At 45.6% G+C, this 17,863-nt stretch overlaps 1 protein-coding gene across 1 annotated transcript in view; it reads right to left on the bottom strand.

Moving 5' to 3' along the window:
* Positions 1 to 17,564, bottom strand: part of LOC142015831 (prosaposin-like) — a 40,893-nt gene extending 23,329 nt beyond the window's left edge. The window contains exons 1-2 of the mRNA XM_074999684.1: positions 17,463 to 17,564; positions 16,506 to 16,627 (exon numbers count right to left, since the gene is read on the bottom strand). The gene's annotated coding sequence lies outside the window, so the exon portion shown is untranslated. The remainder of the gene's footprint in view (positions 1 to 16,505; positions 16,628 to 17,462) is intronic.
* Between the last annotated feature and the right edge of the window lie 299 nt (positions 17,565 to 17,863).

Below are 17,863 nucleotides of genomic sequence, written 5' to 3'. Positions count from 1 at the left end.
CCTAAAGCTGCACTTCTCAAGGGGGGGTAGAATCTGCCAGCCCTTTTAGGCTGTGGGGCTGAAGCCTGATCCCTGGCAGCCCTCCGTTGAAGCTAGGGCCTGCAGAGGTGAATGCCCAAGCTGGTGCCCCCACAGGGCTGAGGACAGGAACTGAGGGCTGAAGCCCCAATCCTTGGTGTGCCCACCCCCACAAGCTAAAGCCCTGCTCCCCAGTGCACCATTCCTCCCAACCCACCCCCCGGGCTGGACCCTCAGTCCCCAGAATGCTCCTCCCCGAGGCTGAAGCCCTGATCCTTGCTGTTGCCCATCTCTCCTGCCAGTGAAGCTGGGAGCTGTGGGACTGAATGCCAGAGCCCTGGCAAGCCCTGCGTGTCTCCCACTTCTCAGACTTCAGTAAAAGTGAAGTGCAGTCCCAGGAACAGACCCGCTCCTCCTCTCCCCCTGCCTCTGGCCAGCTCCCAGCCCCGTTGTTTCACATAGCCAGCAAGAGCTGCAGGGGTGAGGGAACCAGCTCCATAGCTGGCAGAACGCTCAGAGAGCAGGGGCTGCAGGGGAGCCCTTGTGGCATATAGACTCTACTTACCCCATCCCTGCCCCCTCAGCTATCCCCTGCCCACATACAATTTCTAGTTACATCTGCCTGCAGACAGCCCATAGCTGCTTCCTGCCGGCACCCTGACCTACCCACTGCCAGCACACAGCCCCTAGCTATGCCTTCGCTGCACCATGAGCTACCCCTTGTTCACATACTGCTTCTAGATAACCCCTTCCCTGCAACCTGGCCACATATCGTCCCAAGCTGCCCTCTGCCTGTCCCCTGAGCTCTCTCCTGCCTGAATCCTAAGCTATGCCTGCCTGTACCCTGAGCTATCTGCCTGCCCACACACAGTCTCTAGCTGCCCTTCCCAGAACCCTGAGCTGCCTGCAGACAGCCCCTAGCTAGCTCCTGCCTGCACACTCCTCTCTCCACACCCCGAGCTCCTCCTCCCTGCACCCTGAGCATTTTCTAACTTTTTGAGCTCAGCCTCCCCCTCCTCCCACCCCACCCCACAGCCAAGACAAGCTGGGGCACTGCTAGCAGGAATGAGGTGGAGGTGGCTCTGCCTCCCTGGCCCTGACATATGGACCTGGCTTGAGCCTGCTGGGCCTTGCCTCAGAACAGAATTCATACTACACTCGTACCTGAGCCTCCCCCCTCAGCTCAGACTCTCATGGCCCCCATTCTCTGCTAGGCCCTAGAGCTTTTAAAGTGTCTTGGGAGCAGGGCCTCTCACAGGGCCAGAGAGGCCTAGGCCACCCCCAGCTTTTGCATTCACACATCATAATACAAAGTAAAAGACAAAAGACGACACATGAAAACAAAATAAGGGTCCAAAAAGAGCGGGACAGAATTGGAATTTTTTTTTTAATTTAACAAATGCTTTTCTAGCCTATCAAATGCCAAAAAATTAACACCTGTCAAAATCTGAGGCCCTCTTTGAGCTTGAGGTCAAGGTCAAATGGCGCTTTGCCCTTTTCTCCCCCCACCCCCACGGCCCTGGTTGTGGGACGGTATCGTGTAGCTCTGATTGATTGACATTGAACTCACTTGAATTTGAACAATTTTACCAGGTGTTCCGTATTCACCAAAGGGAAATATGGGCACTCTAACTCGTACCCACAACAAGAGCAACTGCCACAGTGGTACTAATGCAGAGCAGTAACAGAGGAGCTCCCATACTCTTTGCAGAACTCAGTGCTTCACATAGTTGAAGGAGAGAGTCAGGAAGTCAGGTCAGAGCTGGTCCCAGGCTGTCTCCTTTGCTCTGGTGGCTACAAAGGACTTGACAATGGTTAAGCAGCTGGTGTGCTGAGATCACCTCCCCACAGGCTGATCAGTAAAGTTTCAGGCTTTCTTGGGCTCCCCTTGCTGCCTGGCTACATCCATTCTGTGCCTCGTGTCTTATATTACCCCCTGTTCCAACCAGCTTACCAGCTCTCTTTTTGTTCTGTATTTGTGCATCACCTAACACAATGAGCCATGGCTAGCTCTTCTGGGTGTGCCACATGACATGTAAATAAACAACATAGCTGTGCGCTAAATTCTGTCTCAAAGGGAGGGGCAGAAGGCAGCGAGCAAGTGATTGTAAATGGACCATTAAGATGATCATGTCACATTCCCAACCAGATCTCACCAGCCAGCTCTACTGAGGTGGCCCATGTGCATGTTTGTGACATCAGGCTACTGCCAAGTCTAATGAAGCAGTAACTGACCAAAGTGGGCAAAGGCAAGAGGCAGTTTTAGTTTATAATGCAGTTTGAAAAAAGTACGAGAGGTGGCTGAAGTTAGTCTGTGTCTTCAAAAACAACAAGAAAGCCCGTGGCACCTTATAGACTTACAGATTTTTGAGCATCAGCTTTCTTGGGCAAAGACCCGTTTCATCATCTGACGAAGCAGGTTTTTGCCCAAGAAAGCTGATGCTCCAAAAGACCTGTAAGTCTATAAGGTGTCACAGGACTTTGAAAAAATTGTAACTCTGTTGCTCCCATCAGTGTAATATGAAAAAAAGTCTTAAATTTGTGTGAAATGAACCTTTTCCCCGAAGCCTCTCTGGGCTATTTCCATTGCTGCAGCAGAGTTTGCAGATTTGTGACAATGAAAGATGGCCAAGCCAGGGCAAAGGATAAACTTCCCAGCCCCCAGACCATAACCTATTTGCTCAGTCACTTGACCTTTTGATTTTAGTGGTGTGCAGCATAAAGACCACAGCTGTCATGTCCCCACCAAGGCATTACGGAGGTCAGTCGTTGCACACCTTTGGCAGTTCACACAGAATAACTAGTGATTGAAAATGCAAATGCTGTGAAATAAAGACAATGTCCTTCCATAGGCCTTGAAATCAAAGCATGCTAGAAGTACTCCAAAAGGAAAGCTGTAGGAATGGCATCATAGGCCTCCCTGTCTCTCACTAGCTTCCTTACCTGATAGCGGTAGTGTATGAGTACAAATGTTTTTCCCTGTTTGTCTGTGTTGAAAACTCTCCTTGACTTTCAGAGCCCAAGGTGAGCTGGCATCTCTCGTATTTTATCTATCCCCGTGACTAAAAGGGACTGAAGTCCAAGTAACCCTCAGTTACACTTGTGCCAACCTGGTGCCAGCACTTGGTTTGCCCAGGTTTTCCCTAGGACTGGAACTTGGTAAATACTTCTGTTGATGACTCACAAAGAAGACAAAAGTCCAGCTCACTCTCCAGGGTTGCTAGGAATTTGCCAGAAATGCATGTTGGTTTCATTGTAGGAGATGAGTTTGTCTACAGACACTGCTCTGGCTTAAATAACATTCATCTCTTCTTCATTCTTGTAAGTCTCCCACATTCTCTTACTGGGGGAGCAGCAAGCCCTTCCATTTGTTTCTCACTCCTGAATGTCCCTCTTCTCTTCCCTGACTCCTCGTTGCGCCTCCTCCCCTCTTGTGATTTTCATCTGTGTCCTCCACTTCCTCTCAACCTGTTCTGCATTCTGAGGACTCCAAAGGAAGACCTCCTGCTGACATGTGAAAAGCAGAACAGGAGTGGGAGAGAGAGAAGTAGCAAACCTCACAGCACTGTATGGGGTGGTAGAGGCCTCATATACTGGGTTACTCTACTGAACAAGTATATTTTAGGAGCCCCTATATTTGCATGCACACCAGCTCTGGATCATGCAATGGGAATTTCAAGCCTTTGCTCTAATTTTATTTGGTTCTCTTTAAAATGGCTAATGTACACCCAAAGGCTGTGGTATTTGCAGTTCATATAGTCCACCCAGTTACTTTACACCCCACCATGGGGCCATTAAATAATCTTCCAAGTAAATAACAAATGCAACATTTTAAAAAAGGCATCATCCATGCCCACCCCTCACAGAAATTGGTGGACTGTCAGGGACTGCCTATCAGATGATGCAACACTGGGCTAAATTCAAATGGATCTATCCAGCGCAGGATGGTGGAGACTGCAAATTACTGGCTTCAACATGACTCACATGTTAGCCCAGAGCTCTGACGGATACTGACATGCTACTGCAGAGAAAAAACAAGTTTAGCAACAAGATTCCTTTGTTATGCTACATTGGAGCATCCGCCCTGAGCTTTTAGAGCCAGCCCTTGGTCTAGTTACAAAGAAACTCCATGTAACTGTGGATGTATCTGAAGTTATCTGAGGGCTGCAATGTGACACCCTCAAAACAAATTTTTGTCCATAATTTAAAATTAAGGATGGGGAAGATTAGTTTTCAAAATCAAGCAAATTAGCAAAGGCCAGTTGAGAAAAGTACAGAAAGGCTGCCAGGTGCAATTCCTTGCCCCCTCCCCGTGCTCTTATTATTGCTTCCCCTCCTACCCTCCACAGCCCTCTGTTAGCTGTACATCAGGTGGGAATTGCTATGACTCCTAAAGAAGCATGGCCCTAATGTCTCTTAACGATGGGCTGCTCCAGTCCTCGGCAGATTAGTTTTATGTGTTGGCAAGATTTTAGTTATCCACACCCCTATGGAGGCAAATGATGATGTGTTTGCAAGCTGTATATTTCAGTATCCAAAACCTGCTAAAAAAGGTAGAAGCTAAGCAGCATTATGGAGAGGTATGAACATATTTGCAGAACTCGCATCAATATTGTAGTTCAAATATTTATGCTGCCTATACTTTTCACATACAAAAAAATTTAAAAGCTCTCTCCTGCTCTTACTGTATTATTTAGCTTCTCAAAAACAAATCAGGAGAGGAAAAAAACCAAACACAAAAAAAAAATGCAGTGAGGCAGAGGAGAAAAGTGTAAAAATAGCAATTAAAAATCTTCCCACTGTTTATGTTCAGAATGCTGCACTGGGGAACCTGACTTGGGATTAGTTTATAGAAGAGCCTAGCACAAAGGGATCTGGGTTCTGGGATGGAGCCTCCAACTACTAGTGTAAATACAACTGAAATAATGTTGACAATATTAACAGTAAACAACTAGCTAGAAACTCCAGCCAAAACGTCTAAGCTTTGGATGCTTAAAATGAGGTGCTCTAAATCCATATTTAAGACTTGATCTTCAAGAGGTGCTGAATACCCTCAAGCCCTCTAGAAGTCAGATTTGAAGTCAGTGGGTACCTTTCAAAAACCAAGCCACTCTCCGAGCCTGTACGCACCTAATTTTAGCACCCACGTTGGAAAGCGTTCATTTATCTTCTCTAGGTTTACATGCTATCTGCTGGTAGATTTCAAATCAGGATGAATTGCATCACAGCTCATACTGAAGCATCCATAGTGGGATTAAGGCTCCAGGTCAGAATTAGTAGTTCAAATTTCCCAAGGAAACCTCTCACACACTTTTCTTATGAGTGGCATATTTAAGTCTCATCAACTGATTCTTCTGCCTGGGCCCCAGTGCTGGGGGAGGGGAGTAAATTACCGATTAGTTGAAAGATTAAAAATTTGAGAACACCTGCAAGAAAAAAACAAAAACCTTAGGATGGAGGAGAGAGGAGAAAAGAACCAAGGTTTGTTTTTCTAGTTAATTGAGTTCTCACACTGGAAAAGGGAGTAGGACATACCATGGCTCGGTCTGGTTATAAATACTCACCTGCAAGGGTGACACCCTTCTTCACCTGTTTCTCCACCTGTTATACAGGGGAAGGGCAAACTAGCTAATCAGTGTTACCCATTTGTTTTCAACCAGCCATTCCCACCAGTTGGATGCCAAAATCTGTGCTGTGCTCAAGCTGTCCCCCACAAAGTCTGACGAGTCTGCCTTGGCCTTACCGAAGCAGTTCATGTTTTCATGCACTCAGTCACCTGCTCACTTTGTATTCTTGATGGGGCTCATTTGCCAGAAACAGCCAAGGCTTCTAGCAGAGATGGAAATAGTAATCCAATAACAACGAGGGTCAGAGGCTCATGGCCATCTAGTCTGACCATTGCAGGCCATGGAACCTCACACACTCCTGTAAGAGACACCTGGCTCTGGCTCTCATCTTGTATTTTGTTTAGAAGTACCTGTGCCATTTAACGGTTACACAAATGGGCCGCATCTACACTAGCAATTTATTTTGGAAAACCAGGCCCTTTTTCAAAGGAACACACAGAGCATCCATACACAAAATGTGCTTTTTTGATCCTAAGTCGAAAGCAAGCAGCTCTTCTTCCAGAAACCCTCTTCCACACCCGGATCAGGAGCAGCACCTCCTTTTGAAAGCATCTTTCTTAAAAAAAAATGTGCAGATGCTCTGCAGGCCCTTTTTTTCCCCCAAAAGAGCAGCCCTCGGGTTGCCTGATTTTTTGATCCTTGGCCTGTTCTTTAGAAAGAGCGGGGGCTGTGTGGAGGCACTCGATCAAAAGAAGCAAATTCATTTTTCAATCTGCTTTTTTGTGTGTGGATGATGTTCTTTTTTGAAAGAAGATCATCATTTCAAAGATTGCTGTAGTGTAGATGCTGCCCTGGATAATACAATAGCACCAAGAGTGTTATTTTTTTTACAGATGAAGGGCCAGACGTTTATCCTGTCAGAGTCTCTCTCAACATAGCTGGGGGAAGTGGCTTGAGCAAAGATAGAGTTAAGCCACTTTAGTGCTCTGGTAGTCAACAGGGCCAGTTTGGCCTCTGATATTTAGAATACCTGTATGGGCCCTTAAGGCAGCTGAGTATCATTAGCGTACTGTACTCTCTAGTCATGTCCCCTTTCCTTTGGTCTGGGATTTGGAAAAAGCCGAGGAGGGGCTTTATAGCAGATTGGAGTGCTTCACACCAGGGTAATCCTCAACTGGCCCTGCTAGGGCATTTTTTCCAGCCATCTTTGCACAAGTAAAGTAGCAGGCAGAATCTGGCCTTCAATCAAGTTCTTCTTACACTTCTACAGAGTATCCAAGTCTGCCTCTTGGGGAGTGAGTTATTTCCAGTTCCGATGGTTCCAGGCTTTGTGCTGCAAATGGTGCACTGATCATTGTACTTGCTACCTGTCAGAAGTCCTAGACCTGGAAATGCCTTACTCACCGCAGCAAATTTGAGCAGGAACAGGGGCAGGGGAGTGACTTCCACTCCACTTATTACAGAGAGAGGGTTGGTCACTTAGGCTATGTCTAGCCTAGGGAGTTTTGTTGGCAAAATGGCCATTTTATTGACAAACCCAGGGGAGCATCCTGATTTCCAAAGGCGTTCTGTCAACAGAATGCAGCTTTTTGTCAACGGCCCTACCCTGCTCACCACAAGGAAGAATGTTTCTGTCGACAGATCTGTTGACAAAAAGCTGGTCGGGATGTTCTGGGGGGCCTTCTGCTGACACAAAGGGCTTCTAGCACGGTGGGCATCCCAGTCTGTTGTGCTCCCAGTTGGCTGTTTTGTCAAGAGACTGGCCAGGCACTCCGGCCACTCTGTCAGAGAGGATTGAAAGAGCGGAATCCACTTGGCAGTCTGGCCACAATCTGTTGACCGAAATTTTGTCGGAAGATATCTTCCAACAAAAACTTCTGTTGACAAATTGCTCTAACCTAGACATAGTCTCAAATTTGGTTAACAGTCGAGCTAGTTGAAATACAATAAACCTTTCCACAAAAGTTTTAGAATGGACCCATTTTCCATTAAATTTTCTTTCTTGGAAACTCAGATTTTGGCGAGGAAATGCACCTATTGTTAAACAAAAACTGAGAATGAGTGCAGTAAAAATTATAGAAGAATTTCTTAAAGACACTTCAGTAGTGTTGCCAATTTTGTACAGATAGTGTCACTTGGAAAAGATGGGCTTCTACAAATAAATTGTGCAAAAAAATCTGATCTCCTTTACTTAATATTCTGCAAGAGGCTGAAACATGGCTTATGACAGATAATAAAATGACCCTTGTCAATCCAGAATCTACAGAAAGGCTCTGAGCTACATAGAGACATTATTAGGGCAACTTCTCGACAAAGCAGGATCCAAATATACAGGGGCTAGAGAGTAGCAGAAACCTCCCTCCAACTCCTAGGAAGTAAGGACAGACGATGAAAACAAACTCAAGTTTGCAGCTCTCTCTCATTTCAGTGGTCATACAATTTTTTTTTTTTTTTTTTTTTTTTTGCAGATTCTGAATGTCAAGACCATAAATTCAAAGAAACTGCCTGCTGACACCATGTCACTGCTGAACACTTTGAAATAGGTGCCCATTACCAACCCCCTTCAGACTTTTCAGTGATGAAAGAGTTTTTATTGAATTTCAATTTTTTTAAATGAAAGCATCACCATAATACTTTTGCAGGGAACATAATTAGCTAGGAAGCAGACACAGCCATAGTGTATTAATAGTATGTCCCACTAGTACCCTCTCTTGTCTCTGGTCTTCCACTCCCAAAAGAAGGTATAATATGTTTTCTTGTACTCTCAGAGCATATTCACTTCACTTCCATATTCACTCATGAGAATTAATGTCAAATACCAGACAATTATAGACAGTAACAGATTATAAATCAAATCAAATGTGGGCAGCAGTTGGCTTTTACTCTGTCTTTCTTTTATGCTTTTCATTGCTGATTTTCCATGCCAACTACCAGTACCTGCTTGCAGTTTGCAGCTTGCTTGCTGCTCATGTGTTACATGTGTTCTGCTTATAGTCTGGCTTTCTTTGAAAAAGAATTTGATTAGAACAACACAGGCTCATTGAATCTGTGTTTGTAATATATTTGCACAAAAATGATAAGTATACAGAGATGCACTTTTATCTTCTCAAAGTTTATGATTGATTTTTCCAGAAACAGAGTGATTTTACAAATGGATGTTCAACTGCCAACCTAATACATGAAACCTGACTGAGACCAGGCAATGTGAATAAAGACAAACATCAAATGTAAGGGTTTTAGTGGTGGCATATGTGAGCAACTCCAAGCATGATCTGATGCAGGAAGATTAGATGCTCACCTACGTCACGGAAAGTGTCCACTTACAGGTTATCCATGCAAGCAGAGAGGCACCTCAAAAGATAGAAACAAGAAAAACATCCCATGCTAAGCAGTGTTCCCTGTAAGCTGTGCACTGGTGTGGCCATTCAGGAGATGGTCAAATGCTGTCCAGCTGATTAGCAAAGTGCCCACAGACAGGCTTTTTGTTTCTACTAGTGGTGCACATTCCCACAGGCCTCTGTGCACATATTAAAGTGTACTCTGCACATGGATGAAAAAAAATCTTCCCATGGATAGAAACGATTGGTGGGAACATAGTTAGCATGTCACAGTTAAAACTAAAAGAAGCAGCTGCAGAAAGAGGTGAAGCAGCTCTAGAGAAAACAAAAAAGTCCCCTGCACAGTCATTTGTGGTTCCACAGTTGTGCGTGAGTGTGCTGGCCAACGAATGGTATCATCAAGGATTTAATGACCAAACAAACGTTAGCAGCAGGTGATGTATTCCCTGTCTTAGATGGGGACAAAGACTTTAGCTCAGAGTGCTACAATAGCAAGCAGAGTGCATCAGATGAAGATAAGCACACAGCTACCTGCACGTAGAGTAGTCTTGACAGTTACCAAATATTAGAAAAATTTGATTGACATCATTTGTACAGCACTCAGGACAAGAAGTTTCCCTACCAGCACACACTAAAGCACTGGTCGTGCAGAGACACAATGCCCCAGCTAAAACAAACCTGTGACACGTGGTGAGCAAAAAAGAGGAGAGACCCAGCTTGCATGAGCAAGCCAACATCCTTGTACAGTAAATGGCAATGGTTGTGAAAGAGAAGTCTGTAGGAGTATCAGATGACAGATCCATTTGTCTTACTCTTGCATCATTCTCTTGTATACTGCCTACTATCATTTGCAATTATGGAACCATCCCTCTGAAGGAGAGCTGTAAGCAACATGTGGCTGCAGAGAAGCACAGAAATGTTGTGCCTGGTCTGTTAGGTGGCCCTGTACAGTAGCTTCCTATTTTGGCCTCTACACAGATTCTGAAGATTTTGTGAGCTGGGAACGGCCACTGTTTGCCAACTGGCATCAATGCAGCAAGACCAGATGTCACTGAAACGGCAACCAAATTCATGGCTGCCTCTGTGAACAGTAAATAGTTCCCCCAAGTCAGAAGCTCAACAAAGATTGGCAAAGGCACCACATCAACACCGAAGCCAGTTCCTTCCCGTCACCCACTGAAGCACTGATAGAAAATGAGAACGTCTGCAGGTATGGGTATGGAAAGGTTGTCTGGACCCACGCATCCCCAACTGAGCAACTGCCGAATGGATGGATATACAACACATAAGCCTCTCTTTCCAAAAAAACCTCACCAAACAATGTCTTGCTAACTCCTCCATATTTTGAAGTTATTCAAGTGCTATTGCAATGCACCTTGTAAATTTATGAGCTGTGTCAGAGCACCAAACTGCCATATACCATATTGTGTGTATACTGAGCTGTAGTATGTTGCAATGACCTGACAAAATCAGCTTCAGCTCTTGCCAGTGAAAACAGCAATGACAAGTAGCAACATGTATTACTTATATATTAAGACAACTGTAGTCTGAAGGGGCGAAAACACCAGCAATAATTTATAAGAGCTCCAAAATAAAGTATTTGTTTAAAAATTATAGTTTTGTTGAATATACGTATTTATGATTTGTTGAATTTTTCCATGTTAAAAATAGTTACTATCGAAAGAAAATTGAGGCCCCTACTATGCCCCCAACCCAGCTCCCCATTTAAATATGTATCACCACTGATCAATGTTGGAATCCTTCAATATACACTTTTCATGGATTAGAACCTTTGTTTTCCCCAGGTCATGTGAGCTCTTAATGATTATGGATGGGAGTGGCAATGGTGCAAACTCAACATGCTCCACAGTGGTAGTGTATCATTAGGCTGATCCTTAACGGGTGTGGTGTTGCAGTATAGAACCCCCCCTCAAAAAAAGAGCACAACCTTGTATGGCCCCAAAGCAAGGCTAGTCAGAGTGGCTGCTGAACTAGAAGCCCCTTGCCCCTTGTAGTCAGGGTGAGGTGATGGTCTTACATTGATCGGACACCTAATAGCCAGACGCAGCTACCTAACATTGAGTCTGACCTGGCAATAAGGGCAGCAATGTTGCCAGAGTGCCAATATCCTCATCGTCCAGCAGATGGGAGAGGTAGGGGACATGGGATTTTCATTAGGGCACTGCTAGAGATGCCTCATTCTTATTTTTACAGGGGTCTCGGTAAGTGTAGGAAATGGTGTCAGATAAATTTTCTAAAACCCTGGCTTTGAATTTCATGCTGACCTCCCCCTTGCTCAGTGAAGCAATCATACCTGTTGCTACACTGGAGAGCAGGACGTGGTTCATCTTGCACATCACATTATATAGGTCTCAGTCTAAAATGGATCCCTTCAGTCTAGTTTCAAAGTCGTGTCCTGGCTACAAACTATCACATGCTATATTATGACCAGGATGAAAGAGGAGGTCAAAGGCAACAGAAATCCAGAGCAATTTCTCAGATGAGCGCCCTGTTTTCCAATCCACTTCCAGCTTCTAGCAACAGCCAGGGTGCTGGGATTCCTGCCAGGGGCATGGATTAAAGTTATTTAAAAAAACTGGATGTTATTTAAATTAAATGCTAATTTTTAAAAATGTTTAAGATTAAATTCAAATAATGGCAGCCTCTGTTAAAAACAGAAGACTTATAACAGCTGTTAGAGTCACTTCCATACCAAAAACTAAGATTGAGAAGAACACATTTGGTGTCAAGTTTTAAAAAAGTTTGAACTGGCAGAAGTCAGTAGCTAACTCAGTTCCTCCCCAGCATCCACAGACCCACTGCTAGAAAATGTAAAATGAAAACATTGTCAGGTATGTGTGGGGCAAGGTGTTGGTTGAAGAGCCCACAGAGCTTTGAATAGCAGTTACTCAGACAACACAGACGAATTAGTCTTACAAAACGGGCTGTGCTCTGTTGTTGGTGTCAGATGACATACTCCATCAGTGACATTATTAGGGAGAATATGCCTCACACTCTGAGGGCTCAGCTGTGCAATAAGATCAGCATGAAGCTGACCTACTTTTGTACCTTGTTTCTATATGGGAGAAGCTATGCCAGTATTAGAACCTTTGTGAAGGACAGGAAGTTGAAGTGGGGTGGGTGGGAAGAATGGCCTTAGCTTTTTACTGGCACTAAGGGTGAGCAATGGCTGGGGAAGGAGAGGGCAAGAGGCCGTGTAGCTCCGAGGTGGGGTGGCACAAGGATAGGTGCTCTTGAACCCCCACATCTTTAAGGAGCTTCCACCACTCCTGAGGCACGCAGAAGTGCATCCATACTAATAGATGCCACAGTGCAGCTTTCTAGAATGGCTTAGCATTTGGTAGCCACAGTATTTTACAGTCAGTCCCAAAGGCGAGTCCTCATTTGCTTTTCAGCAAATCCATGGAGATAGGCAACAGGCTGATTTACATCAGAGTTTTAGCTCTTCAGAAAAAATTATGAAAGTAGTACATTGAACTGGGATGTGAATTTTCTGGGACATTATAGGGGCTCTTTTGCATACTTGGCTTAATCTAATTCTTGACTCCCTGCCCCTCTCCTCTCTGATTTGCTCACCTTGATAATTTTTTTTTCTGATTTGTCAACCTTGATCACTATTTTTGGTTCTCTGTGCCTTAAATATTGAGTCTGTTCTGGTGTGGCTATGGTGCGAAAAAGTGGGTCTGTCCCCTGAAAGCTCATCACCTAATAAAATTGTGTTAGTCTTTAAAGTGCTACTTCACTGCTGTTTTGTTTTGTTACGAAAGATTTGAGAAGGTGACTTCAACGCAGCCTCAAACCACCCTCAAAGCAAGGCAGCGGAAAGAAACCATTTTGGAGAGAAGACAAAAGCCAAAGTTATTTTCATCAAAGCGAGAGGGAGGGGAGGGATATGACTGTCATGAACACCTGCTTCGGGAAAAATAGTGAGGCACAACTAAGGCTGCGTTCACACCAGAGACATTTTACTAGGCATTCCAATCGTCTGTACAGCAAAGAGTCCCTAGTATGGGCAGAGCTGTCCCAACAAAGCTGCTCTTTGTAGTAGTCTAGTAAAATTTCAGCCCCCCAAGAGGTACAATCTACAATGGGAGAAGTGCCAATTTGCCAGAAGAACTACATATACACTAGGGACTTCTGCCAGCCCAGCTCTGAGGGTTGGGAATCCCACCTCTTTGCATCCTCACCCACATGGCCATGCTAGCAGAAGGCTGTAGGGTAGACCAAAACCAAGTATATGCTCGTGATGCTTCCTTTCCCTACAACAGGGCTGGTAGCCATTGTAGGCCCCAGAGCAGCACTTCTGCCACTTAAAAGGGGCCTGGAGCTCCAAAATAGCAGCAGTGGCAGCTGGAGCTCCAAGCCCTTTTGAAATGCTGGGCCACCCTATCAGCAGGCCTGTGTCCATGCACCGGGGTACCATGAACACCACAAAATTTTTGTGCTTTGAGAGCAGTTTTGATTAGTGAGGGCTCAACTCCACTCTTTTGATCTTTCATATGTGGTATTTGACCAAATATGACCAGGCTCTTTGAAGGCAGGATGCATCTGTTCAGCTTGCAAAAGCACTGTGGGTATAGATGGTGCAATCTCGTGTAGGTAGGAGTGCAGCTTATGCCATACAGAACCCTCAACCTTCAGTGATAGGCTCAGAGCTGAACATACACCGCTTCTCAAAAAGAAGCTCAAGGAGATGATTTAATTACAGTCTATGTGAAACAATCAGGAACAAATATTTCACCATAGAAAATAATCTAATGGCTGGAAGTTCAAGGTAGACAAATAAGGTGGATGTTTTGACAGTGAAGGTAATTAAATCATTGGAAAACTTACAAAGGTTGTCATGGAGTCTCCATCATGTCAGTGTTGGTATCAAGACTGCACTTTGTTAAAGATCTGCTGCAGGAAGGATTCTGGGGAGAACTCTGTGGCTTGCGTTCCCCAGAAGGTCAGACTAGAGGATCACAGTGCATCCTGCTGGCCTCAGAATCTCTGACTATGAATGATCAATCATACCCCAGAGTTGGCTCTGTATAAACTTGACACCCACCCCAACTCACTCCATGTCTATAGAGCAGTGCTTCCCTTTAGCCCAGCTACATGTCATAAAAGTGAACCCCAAAGGGCCCCATATGGGGCAGAGATGGTCTCCCTCACTTAAATAAGGGAACCTGACTGCCTGTGCCAAAGGCTTTAGGCTTAAGGGAAGTAGAAACAGAAAATTCAACTCTTGGACCTAAAACTACAGGTAACTCCAAGTTTCTCTGTTACCTCGAATGTCTGATGGGTGCAAAGCCCCAAACCCGTGAGCTCAGGTTCCTTTGGGTTACAGGCCCAACAGATACACCAGGTAGGCCAGACATAAGGGATATCCACTATTGTGTTTGCCCTATCCCATCCCATATCAAGACCATGTTAAGTCCCCAAGGAGTCCAATGGGAATCAGACACCCTGCATAGTTCCACGTCTGGCACCTGCACCACACTAAACGCCTCACTCCCCAGTCTTCTTTAGATAGGGGCTCAGTAGGCCTGCTGACATGGAGGGGCAAAGAGCAGCTGCCCTGTGGCCCAGGTATTTCAAAGCTGTCAGGGCTCTTGGACACTGCTGCTGCAGCTACAGTGGCAAGGGCTGTAGCCCCAGGCCCTTTAAATCAATCACCAGAGCCCTGGACAGCACGGAAGGACTGGCTGGAGAGGAGCTGGTCCCTAGCACCACCCTTCCACTTGTGGCCCTGCACTTTCCAGGGCCCAGAGCCAGCCCCCTCCACCTTGCCAAGGGCCCAGCGAAGTCTGTCAAGCATCCTGGGGCTCAGAACAGTTAAAGGGCAGATAATTTCGTCAGCCCCTGTGTTTGTAAAGGTGCTGGCTAAGGTTTGCCTACACACTTCCCTGGAATAAGAACACAAAGGGTAATTATTGTGCAACAGTCTTCTGTGTAGAATCATGGGCTGGGTTTACAGAGACAACCAAAAAAAGTTAACCCAAATTAACTAAAAAGGAATTTTTTGTGGGATTTGTCAAACTGCATTAAACATCTGCATCAATGTTAAAGAACTGGAATGGCCTTAATTTAGGTTAGCTTAATTCACTTCCTGAATCACAGCATCCTGCATAGTTGTGTTACATGATGCCACCTTGCATCACCCTGCAGGCCAGACTAGCCCAGAAGTGTGAAAAGCATCCTCGCTCTACAGATCTGCTTTGCAGGCACTGACATGCCAGCAGCTGGGAAACTTTCCCAAATTTCCCAGCTAGCTGGTTCTGACTCTGCTTTTGTTTTTATTCCCTGTTCCTCAAAGGAGGGCAGATGCCCTTGGTGATTGTCCTCCTGTTAAGTTCTGAGCAGAGCACCACACCCAATCAGCACCTTCCCCAGACTTCAGGAAATCTTACTCCCAAGTCCAAGAAAATTAGATTTAAATTAAGTATTTCCACCTACACAGTAAAACCGATTGCTGACTTCTGTACTGGATGGATTTTCCCTAAGGGAAGTTGGCAAGGACCTTGGTGATTCTTTGCCTCTCCCTAGCTGCTGCAACTGAGATCATGTGTTCAGGTCAGATAAACAGGTCTTGCAATCAGTGTCTGAGGAGTACAGTAGGTATTGGTGAGTTTGGATTATTCTCAGAGTCTATTTACTGGTAAGTTAGGACCTTAATATTTACTTTGACTTTTACTAGCAAATATTCAAAGATCCAGTCCTGAGATTTCTCTATAGCCAATGAAGATGTGGTGATGTCACACGAGATAGTAACCCTAGCAAATACTCACCCAAACATCAACTGAAATTTGGCAGCATGGCCAATATTACCTTACATGCAATTATGTACTAATCCAGAGAACAGCTTCCGAGTTTTTTGGCAACCATTTAAAAAAAAAACACAGAGTAGACCATTCACGGATCTGTGTAAAGGCAGATTCTACCTAGAGGCAGATGTGCCATCACCTAACAATCCTACAATCTTGTATGCACTATATACAAAAATCAGGTCACTCTAGACTGCAATGAAAGTCTACTCTGACCTCCGGCACCATTGTCCCTGCTCTGCTGCACTGGAAACAGATCAAGTACATCCTTCCCCTTCAACGCAGGGCAAGCGCGCTGTGCTCACTGCCTACCTGGGCAAGGGTTAAGCCACAAGTAGAAGCTATAGAATGTTGCAAACCTTTGGTATCTGAGGGTAGGATGTGGAGAAGGGGAGCTGGGAAGGGGCCTGAAAGCAAACACCCCTCTTTCAGATACAACCAGGGTGGCTGGGGATAGGGGTCTTGATGCTCTCTTCTGAAAAGGCCAAGCCAGCCTGACCTTACCTTGGTAGGAAGCCAAATAGAGAGCAGCCAACAGCATCCAGCCCTTCCACATGCCGCCCATGCTGTTTCCAGATTAAAAATCCTTCTGCAACTGGAACCAGAGCTTAACTTTCTCCAGGGCTTTATTCTCTGCTGTGTCTCCAACACTGAGCAACCCTGAGACAGCCAGTGAGTACTGATGACACCCACACAAGATTCTCACCACACCCATTCATCTGCACATCCTTATAGTAATTACCAGTAATTACATGTATGCTGCGGAAGGAGTGAGAACAGAGCATGTCCCCAGGAGAGCTTGAAAGAACCCTGATGCTCATCAGTGCAATGATCTGTTCCCAAAAGGTGGAAGGAGATGGTCCTGTCACGGCTCCTGCAGTCAGTAGGGGTGTAGAAAAGAGGTGTTAAAAACCCAACTGGCTACTGCTTATATACTGAACACAGCAGCACACAAGCTTCCTGGTGCCTGATGCCCTCCCCTGTCCATTGACAGGTCTCTCTCCAGATTTTTTGTTGCTGGGTTTCAGAGTAAGAGGATTTTGGGTGGTGAAACTAGGTGCTTAGGCTATGTCTATACTAGCCCAGAAGACAGACCTGCTCAGGGTTCATCTTCCAAGCTTGGATTTCACACATCTAGCTGGACATATGACCCCTCCCCTCTACTCCTTGTGAGACACAAGGGCGGGGGGTGTCAACAGGAGAAGTTGTCAACCCTCCTCAGCATGGGCACCAAGTTAGCCAAACGCAGATGCACAGCTTTTAAAAAAAAATTGCCAAAGCTAGAATTGCACACCCGTGGTTGACTTACTTTGCCTCATGGAAACAGTCTTAGAGGCAACTAAGTCAAACACCTTCTAGTTGGAAGTTGTTGTTTTTTTTGTTTGTTTGTTTTTAAACGCCCCCCCCCCCCCACACACACACACCCAGCTGGAGTAGGGGGGAAGCCCATGAAAAAACAGTTCAAATGTTTGAAAGTAACAGCATCCCTCTTACTAGGGCACATCCGGCTGAAGAGACAGCAACGGGGAGAGGACAGAGAAGGGGACAGTGACTTGAAATTCAAGCCTGGTGGGTAGATAGATATTGTCATTTGTCTCCAGCAGTCCCCCCCTCACAGAGCAAAGCTATGGCATTGTACCACCTTAATGTTGCTCTGACATCTTGTAACAGAAGTACCCCTGTTGACAATAGCAGTTGAGCCAATTAACCTGCAGGCTTCTCTGGCTCAGTATGGAAGATCTGGCTGGACCTTGTGACACAGTGGACTCCTGTCAACCAGCCTCAGCACCGGGAATTCTTCAGCACTTAAGCACAGAGGAAGGGACAGCCTGTACTGACTCCTGTTGCTGTTTGTATCCCTGGGGAAGTCTGCACTCCTAGAGTGAATGGATACGACAGATTCAGCTTGAGACCCCAAGAAAGAGAAGTTACTCACCGTAGTAACAATGGTTCTTCGAGATGTGTCCCCGTGGGTGCTCCACAATAGGTGTCGGGCTTGCCCCAGCACCGCAGATCGGAAACTTTCCAGCAGTTTCTCCCGGACTGCGCATGCGCCGGCGCGCGCCGCTCCCTTGCGCGTCCCCGGCCACATGCGCAATCCGGACCCCGC

Source organism: Carettochelys insculpta, chromosome 7 (assembly GCF_033958435.1).
Source record: "Carettochelys insculpta isolate YL-2023 chromosome 7, ASM3395843v1, whole genome shotgun sequence".
Classification (NCBI taxonomy): domain Eukaryota; kingdom Metazoa; phylum Chordata; order Testudines; family Carettochelyidae; genus Carettochelys; species Carettochelys insculpta.
Note: the sequence above shows the minus strand (reverse complement) of the source record. Positions and strands in the feature narration are given on the sequence as shown.